Consider the following 6,000-nt stretch of genomic DNA (forward strand, 5'->3'; position numbering starts at 1 on the left):
CAGCAGCCAGGTGCCTGCACTGCCCCTGTGCCAAGCTGGGCAGCCCAGAGCCTGGCCCTGCTCCATCCTGGGCTGGAGCTGCTGGGCCAGAGCCAGTGCTGAGCTCAGAGCAGCAGTGGCCAGCGAGGAGCTGCTGGGGCAGTCTCCCCTGCCTGCCCCTGCAGTCCCTGCTCACAGGGAGCTTCTGTTCCAGGTGCAGCCTCCCGGCCCCAGCAGCGCAGGAGGAGAGAGCCTGCGGGCAGCGCTCGGCCTCTGCAGGGAGCAGCTCCGGGCATGGGGGTGTGGAGGAGCCAGCCCAAGCCCTGGGGGCAGTGGGGGACCCTGCCCAGGAGCCAGCAGATGCCCAGGACTGCCTGGAAGCAGAGGTAGCTTTCCTGGGACACCTCCCAGTTTGCCCCCAGAGCCCTGCTGCTGCCAACCTCCCTTCTCATGGCCCCGTGGCCACCTGAGAGCAGGAAGGGCAGCAGGGCCAGCAGCTGGACACAGGGCTGCTGGGGAGGGACAAACAGGACAGTCTGGCTGGGGGAGGCCTCCCTCAGCTCCTCCTGGCCTCTGGAGAGTTTGGGCTGGGTTGTTTCCCAGTGTCAAATGAGGCTTTTACCTGCATGCTGCTGGGAAGGCTTTGAGCTTCCTTCTGTGCCAAGCCCAGCACCGATCCCCAGGGGCCACCTGCTCAGCCCCAGCCATTGGCACATCCTGGCCTTAGCCAAGGGCTGGGATGGCAGAGACAGCCCCAGAGCTGTCAGGGCTCAGGAAGGGACCTGACCCAAGGGGAGACTCAGCCCTGCCCAGTGCTTTGTCTGCCAGGGAGATGTAGCTCTGCTTAGGCCCAAGGATGCCCCAGCAGCGTTCCTGCAGAGCCTGCTGGTGGCCAGGCCCCAGCACAAAGCACTTCTCAGCTTCCTGAAGCAGCAGAGCCTCTGGAGCTGGAGGAGCAATCCCAGAAGCCTCTCTCAGAAACAGGGCTCAGAAGGCCAGAGCCAAGGCTCCCTTTGCAAGCTGGCACCTCTGAGGTTAAAGACAAGCTGCCAGCTGCTGCAGGGCAGGAAAACATCTCAGCTGCCTTCTTCAGGAGGGTGTCTGGAGAATAATGACCTGGTGGAGCTCCTCAGCTCTCCAGCAGCCATCAGGGCATGGAATGAAACCAAAGCACATCTGAAACTGGAGAGCTGGGCCAAGCCCTCCCTCAGTCCTCCTTTGCCTGTGCTGGGGAGTCTCAGGGGCAGCTGTGTCCCTGCTTTGGTCCTGGAGAACCTAAGCTGTCCAGGCAGGAGCTTCTCAACATGTTCTTTGGGCAGGAGGGAGCAGAGCTGGACTGGCACCAGGGTGCCAGCTGCCCCCTTGGGCTCTCTGCCAGGCTCCTGCAAGCTTGTGTGTAGGAGGTGAGGATGGAGCCCAGGCCTGACCTGGGGCTGGCCTTGGAGCCACACTCAGCAGATGCCATGGCCATAGCCAGACTTGATTTGCTCCCAGCTGCCATCTCAGCTGCCCCTGGCTTGATGAGGTGCTGGAGCCTGCAGCAGAGTGCTCTCACCCAGAGCAGCCACTTGCTCACTGCAGCCCTTGGTGCTTGCTTTGCAGCTGCTGTCCGGTGCCACGGAGCAGGAGGGGGCCCTGGAAGGTGCCCTGGAAGGTGCTGTGCAGCAGGAGGGGGCCCTGGAAGGTGCTGTGCAGCAGGAGGGGGCCCTGGAAGGTGCTGTGGAAGCTCCCAGCCCAGCTGGGATGAGGCAGCTGATGAAGCTGAGGAGACAGAGCCCCACAGGCTGGGATTGGAGGAGGCAAGTGGGAAGCTGCCTGGCTTCCAGCTTTGCAGTGGGAGAAGCAGTTCCACAGCTGGGACTGCCACTGCTGGCCCTCAGCACTGCTCACAGAGTGGCCTCACATCCCTCCAGGCAGCTGGGCATGGAGAGGCCATGCAGGACATGGTGTAGGGCTGAGCCAAAACACTCCTTGTGCAGCAGCTCTGGGGGCATTCACAGCACCCCAGCATGGAGGGGTTGGAAGGGACCTCTGGGCATCATCAGTCCAAGCCCCTGCTCCAGCAGGGCACCCACAGCAGCTTGCCCAGCAGCACAGTGCCCAGGGGGGGTTGGAAGCTCTCCACACCAGCAGACTCCACAACCTCTCTGGGCAGCCTGCTCCAGGCCTCCAGCACCCTCACACCAAACAACTTTCTCCTCCTCTTCACATGGAACCTCCTGGGCTCCACTTTGTGCCCACTGCCCCTTGTCCTGTCCCAGGGCACCACTGAGCAGAGCCTGGCCCCAGCCTCTTGCCCCCCACAGCTCCTTTGTCTCTTGCTGAGCATTGCTCAGCTCCCCTCTGGGGCTGCTCTTCTCCAGGCTCAACAGCCCCAGGGCTCCTCCCAGAGCTGCTCCAGGCCCCTCAGCAGCTCTGCAGCCTCCACTGGACCCTCTCCAGCAGTTCCCTGTCTCTCTGGAAGTGGGGAGCCCAGCACTGGAGCCAGGACTCCAGAGGTAGCCTCCCCAGGACAGGGGAGAGGGGCAGGAGAATGTCCCCTGGCCTGCTGGCCACAAGCTGCACATCTTCTTCACCCTGTCACTAAGCAAGTGCTGGAGAGGACATTTGCCAGTGGCTTCTGCTGTAGCATCTGGAGAGACAGCAGAGTGCAGATCAGAGAGTGAGGAGCAGCAGGAGGCAGAGGAGCTGGGCTGGAGGCCCCCCTGGCTGCAAGGCCTCTCAGCTTAGCACCTGGTGTGATCCTCCAGCCAGTGAGGAAGGTTGGAAAGCCAAGTTGTGCAGCAGAGAGAATTTCTTGCTGCCAGGATCCCTCCCAGATGACTTTAGAGTGGTGCATTGATTAAGTTCTTCCCAATCCAAGTGCTCAGCCTCTCCCCTGCTCAGCCTCTCCCCCCACTCAGCCCCTCCCCTGCTCAGCCTCTGCCCCCACTCAGCCCCTCCCCTGCTCAGCCTCTGCCCCCACTCAGCCCCTCCCCTGCTCAGCCTCTGCCCCCACTCAGCCCCTCCCCTGCTCAGCCTCTGCCCCCACTCAGCCCCTCCCCTGCTCAGCCTCTGCCCCCACTCAGCCCCTCCCCTGCTCAGCCTCTCCCCCCACTCAGCCCCTCCCCCACTCAGCCCCTCCCCTGCTCAGCCCCTCCCCTGCTCAGCCTCTCCCCCCACTCAGCCCCTCCCCCACTCAGCCCCTCCCCTGCTCAGCCTCTCCCCCCACTCAGCCCCTCCCCCACTCAGTCCCTCCCCTGCTCAGCCCCTCCCCCACTCAGCCCCTCCCCTGCTCAGCCTCTGCCCCCACTCAGCCCCTCCCCTGCTCAGCCTCTCCCCCTCTCCTCCCCAGGTGTTCGATGTGCTGCCACTCTACGGGCTGCTGCAGCCAGGCCAGAGCCAGCAGGTCACCTTCAGCTTCTTTGGCCACCCCAACGTTGTGGCCTGTGCCAGGGCCCTCTGCAGGGTGCAGGGAGGCCCCAGCTACGAGCTCAGGCTGCGTGGGGAGGCCTCGCTCCTCAGCTACCACCTGGACACCACGGAGCTGGACTTTGGGCTGCAGGTAGCGCAGGCTTCTCCTTGTCTGGAGCCCTCTCTGCTGGGGGCTGCCCACTGAGCCCTAGGGCTAGCTGCTGTGCTGGCTCCAGGCCTTGGAAGCACCACCTTGGAGTGATGCATTCTGCTTCCAAGCTGCTCTGGAATGGCCATCCCCACCCCACCCGAGCTGGGAAGTCTGAGCGGGGAGCTCCCTGCTGCCTGGGGGCAGGATGGACTGGCTGAGCTCTGGAGCTCCCTGCTGCCTGGGGGCAGGATGGACTGGCTGAGCTCTGCAGGTCCCTGCTACCTGGGGGCAGGATGGACTGGCTGAGCTCTGGAGCTCCCTGCTGCCTGGGGGCAGGATGGACTGGCTGAGCTCTGCAGGTCCCTGCTGCCTGGGGGCAGGATGGACTGGCTGAGCTCTGCAGGTCCCTGCTGCCTGGGGGCAGGATGGACTGGCTGAGCTCTGGAGCTCCCTGCTGCCTGGGGGCAGGATGGACTGGCTGAGCTCTGCAGGTCCCTGCTGCCTGGGGGCAGGATGGACTGGCTGAGCTCTGCAGGTCCCTGCTGCCTGGGGGCAGGATGGACTGGCTGAGCTCTGCAGGTCCCTGCTGCCTGGGGGCAGGATGGACTGGCTGAGCTCTGGAGCTCCCTGCTGCCTGGGGGCAGGATGGACTGGCTGAGCTCTGGAGCTCCCTGCTGCCTGGGGGCAGGATGGACTGGCTGAGCTCTGGAGCTCCCTGCTGCCTGGGGGCAGGATGGACTGGCTGAGCTCTGGAGCTCCCTGCTGCCTGGGGGCAGGATGGACTGGCTGAGCTCTGGAGCTCCCTGCTGCCTGGGGGCAGGATGGACTGGCTGAGCTCTGCAGCTCCCTGCTGCCTGGGGGCAGGATGGACTGGCTGAGCTCTGGAGCTCCCTGCTGCCTGGGGGCAGGATGGACTGGCTGAGCTCTGCAGCTCCCTGCTGCCTGGGGGCAGGATGGACTGGCTGAGCTCTGGAGCTCCCTGCTGCCTGGGGGCAGGATGGACTGGCTGAGCTCTGCAGGTCCCTGCTGCCTGGGGGCAGGATGGACTGGCTGAGCTCTGGAGCTCCCTGCTGCCTGGGGGCAGGATGGACTGGCTGAGCTCTGGAGGTCCCTGCCAGCCTGGACTCTTCTATGCTAAGTCCTCCTCAAGGCACTTGGCTGCTCTCTGCTCTCATGCTCGGTGCTGTCCCTCTGCAGGGTGCCCCAAAGCTCAGCTCCTGTGCAGGGCCCAGAGCTCCCTTGTGGCTGGGGGTCCCCAGGTGAAGCTGGCAGAGCCAAGTGCCCTCCTCTCCTGCTGCTCTGCTGTGCTGCCTGCCTTGGCTCTTGTGCCAGTGCCAGCTGCAGGAGATGCCCAGTGCCAGGCCTGTCTCTAACTGCCCGCTCCTCTCTCCTCTCTGCAGCTGTGGGACTCGCTCCTGGAGGCAGAGGTGACCCTGCAGAACAGTGGGAAGCTGCCCTTCACCTTCGTGGTGCTGAGCCCTGGCACGGCCACTGCCCGCAGCCCCCTGCCCGGCGTGCCCCTGGTGGTGCCCAGCACGGTGAGGATGGGGGCAGCACAAGGGACTGTGCCTGTGCCTGTGCCAGCCTGCACTGCCCTGGCTGGGCTTGGAGGGAACAAATGGGGAGAAGGAGAAGAGCAGAGGAAGATCCCCCAGCAGCAGCCAGGGCTGGGAGCTGCCTCTGCTGAGGGGGATGGAATCACAGGATCCTTGGGCTTGGAAGAGGCCTTTCAGACCCTCCAGGCCAGCTGTGCCTCAACTCCAGCCAAGCCTTTCTGCTGCATTCCCTCCCTCCTCTCCCTGCAGGGCTGCCTTGAAGCCGGCCAGCAGCAGGTGCTGAAAGTCTCTTACCTGCCAGAAGTGCCTGGGCTCTTCTGCAAGGCTTTCCAGCTCCAAGTGGGTCACCTGCAACCAGAGGAGATCTGCCTGAGAGGAGAGGGAAGCTTTCCCAGGCTCTGCCTGCACCTGCCCAGGAACATCCAAGGCAAGCACTGCCTGGCTGCTCCTCAGGATGCTCCCCTGCCTCTTCCCCCATCTCCCACAGCCAAGCCTGGAGGCTTCAGGGCTCTCAGAGCAGCACTGGTTGCTTCCTGAGTCGCTGGCAGTCCCTGGGGGCTGTGTCCCGGCAGACTCCCTGCTGCAGCCCTGCCGAGCTGCTGGGCGAGACGCAGGCAGGGCTTTGGGCAGGCTTGGATGGGCATCAGCTGGCAGGGGCTGAGCTGCTGCTCAGGGGGAGGAAGCTGGGCAGGGCTGAAGCTCAGGCTGCAGGCAGGAGGAGCAGCTCCCACTGCCCAGAGCTGCTGGAGGAGCGTTGCTGGGAGAGGCGGTGTGGGGAGGGGGCTGCCCAGCTGAGATGCCCACGCTGCCACCTGAGGGGGGGTTTCTGCCCTCAGGAAACAAGAGATGGGAGCAGATTCTCAGGGAGCTGAGAGGGGAGCTGGCCCAGGACAAGGAGAGAGAGAGAGCAGATGTCCTGGG

At 64.6% G+C, this 6,000-nt stretch overlaps 1 long non-coding RNA gene across 1 annotated transcript; it reads left to right on the plus strand.

The window, feature by feature from the left end:
• The first annotated feature begins 4,955 nt into the window (after positions 1-4,955).
• Positions 4,956-6,000, plus strand: LOC137457921 (uncharacterized). The gene is made up of 3 exons (XR_010991488.1): positions 4,956-5,061; positions 5,329-5,506; positions 5,916-6,000. It is a non-coding gene; the product is annotated as an uncharacterized lncRNA (long non-coding RNA).

The sequence above is a fragment of the Melanerpes formicivorus genome, unplaced genomic scaffold, assembly GCF_026170545.1.
Source record: "Melanerpes formicivorus ecotype bairdi unplaced genomic scaffold, bMelFor1.0.p_v2 SCAF_210, whole genome shotgun sequence".
Taxonomy (NCBI): Eukaryota; Metazoa; Chordata; class Aves; order Piciformes; family Picidae; genus Melanerpes; species Melanerpes formicivorus.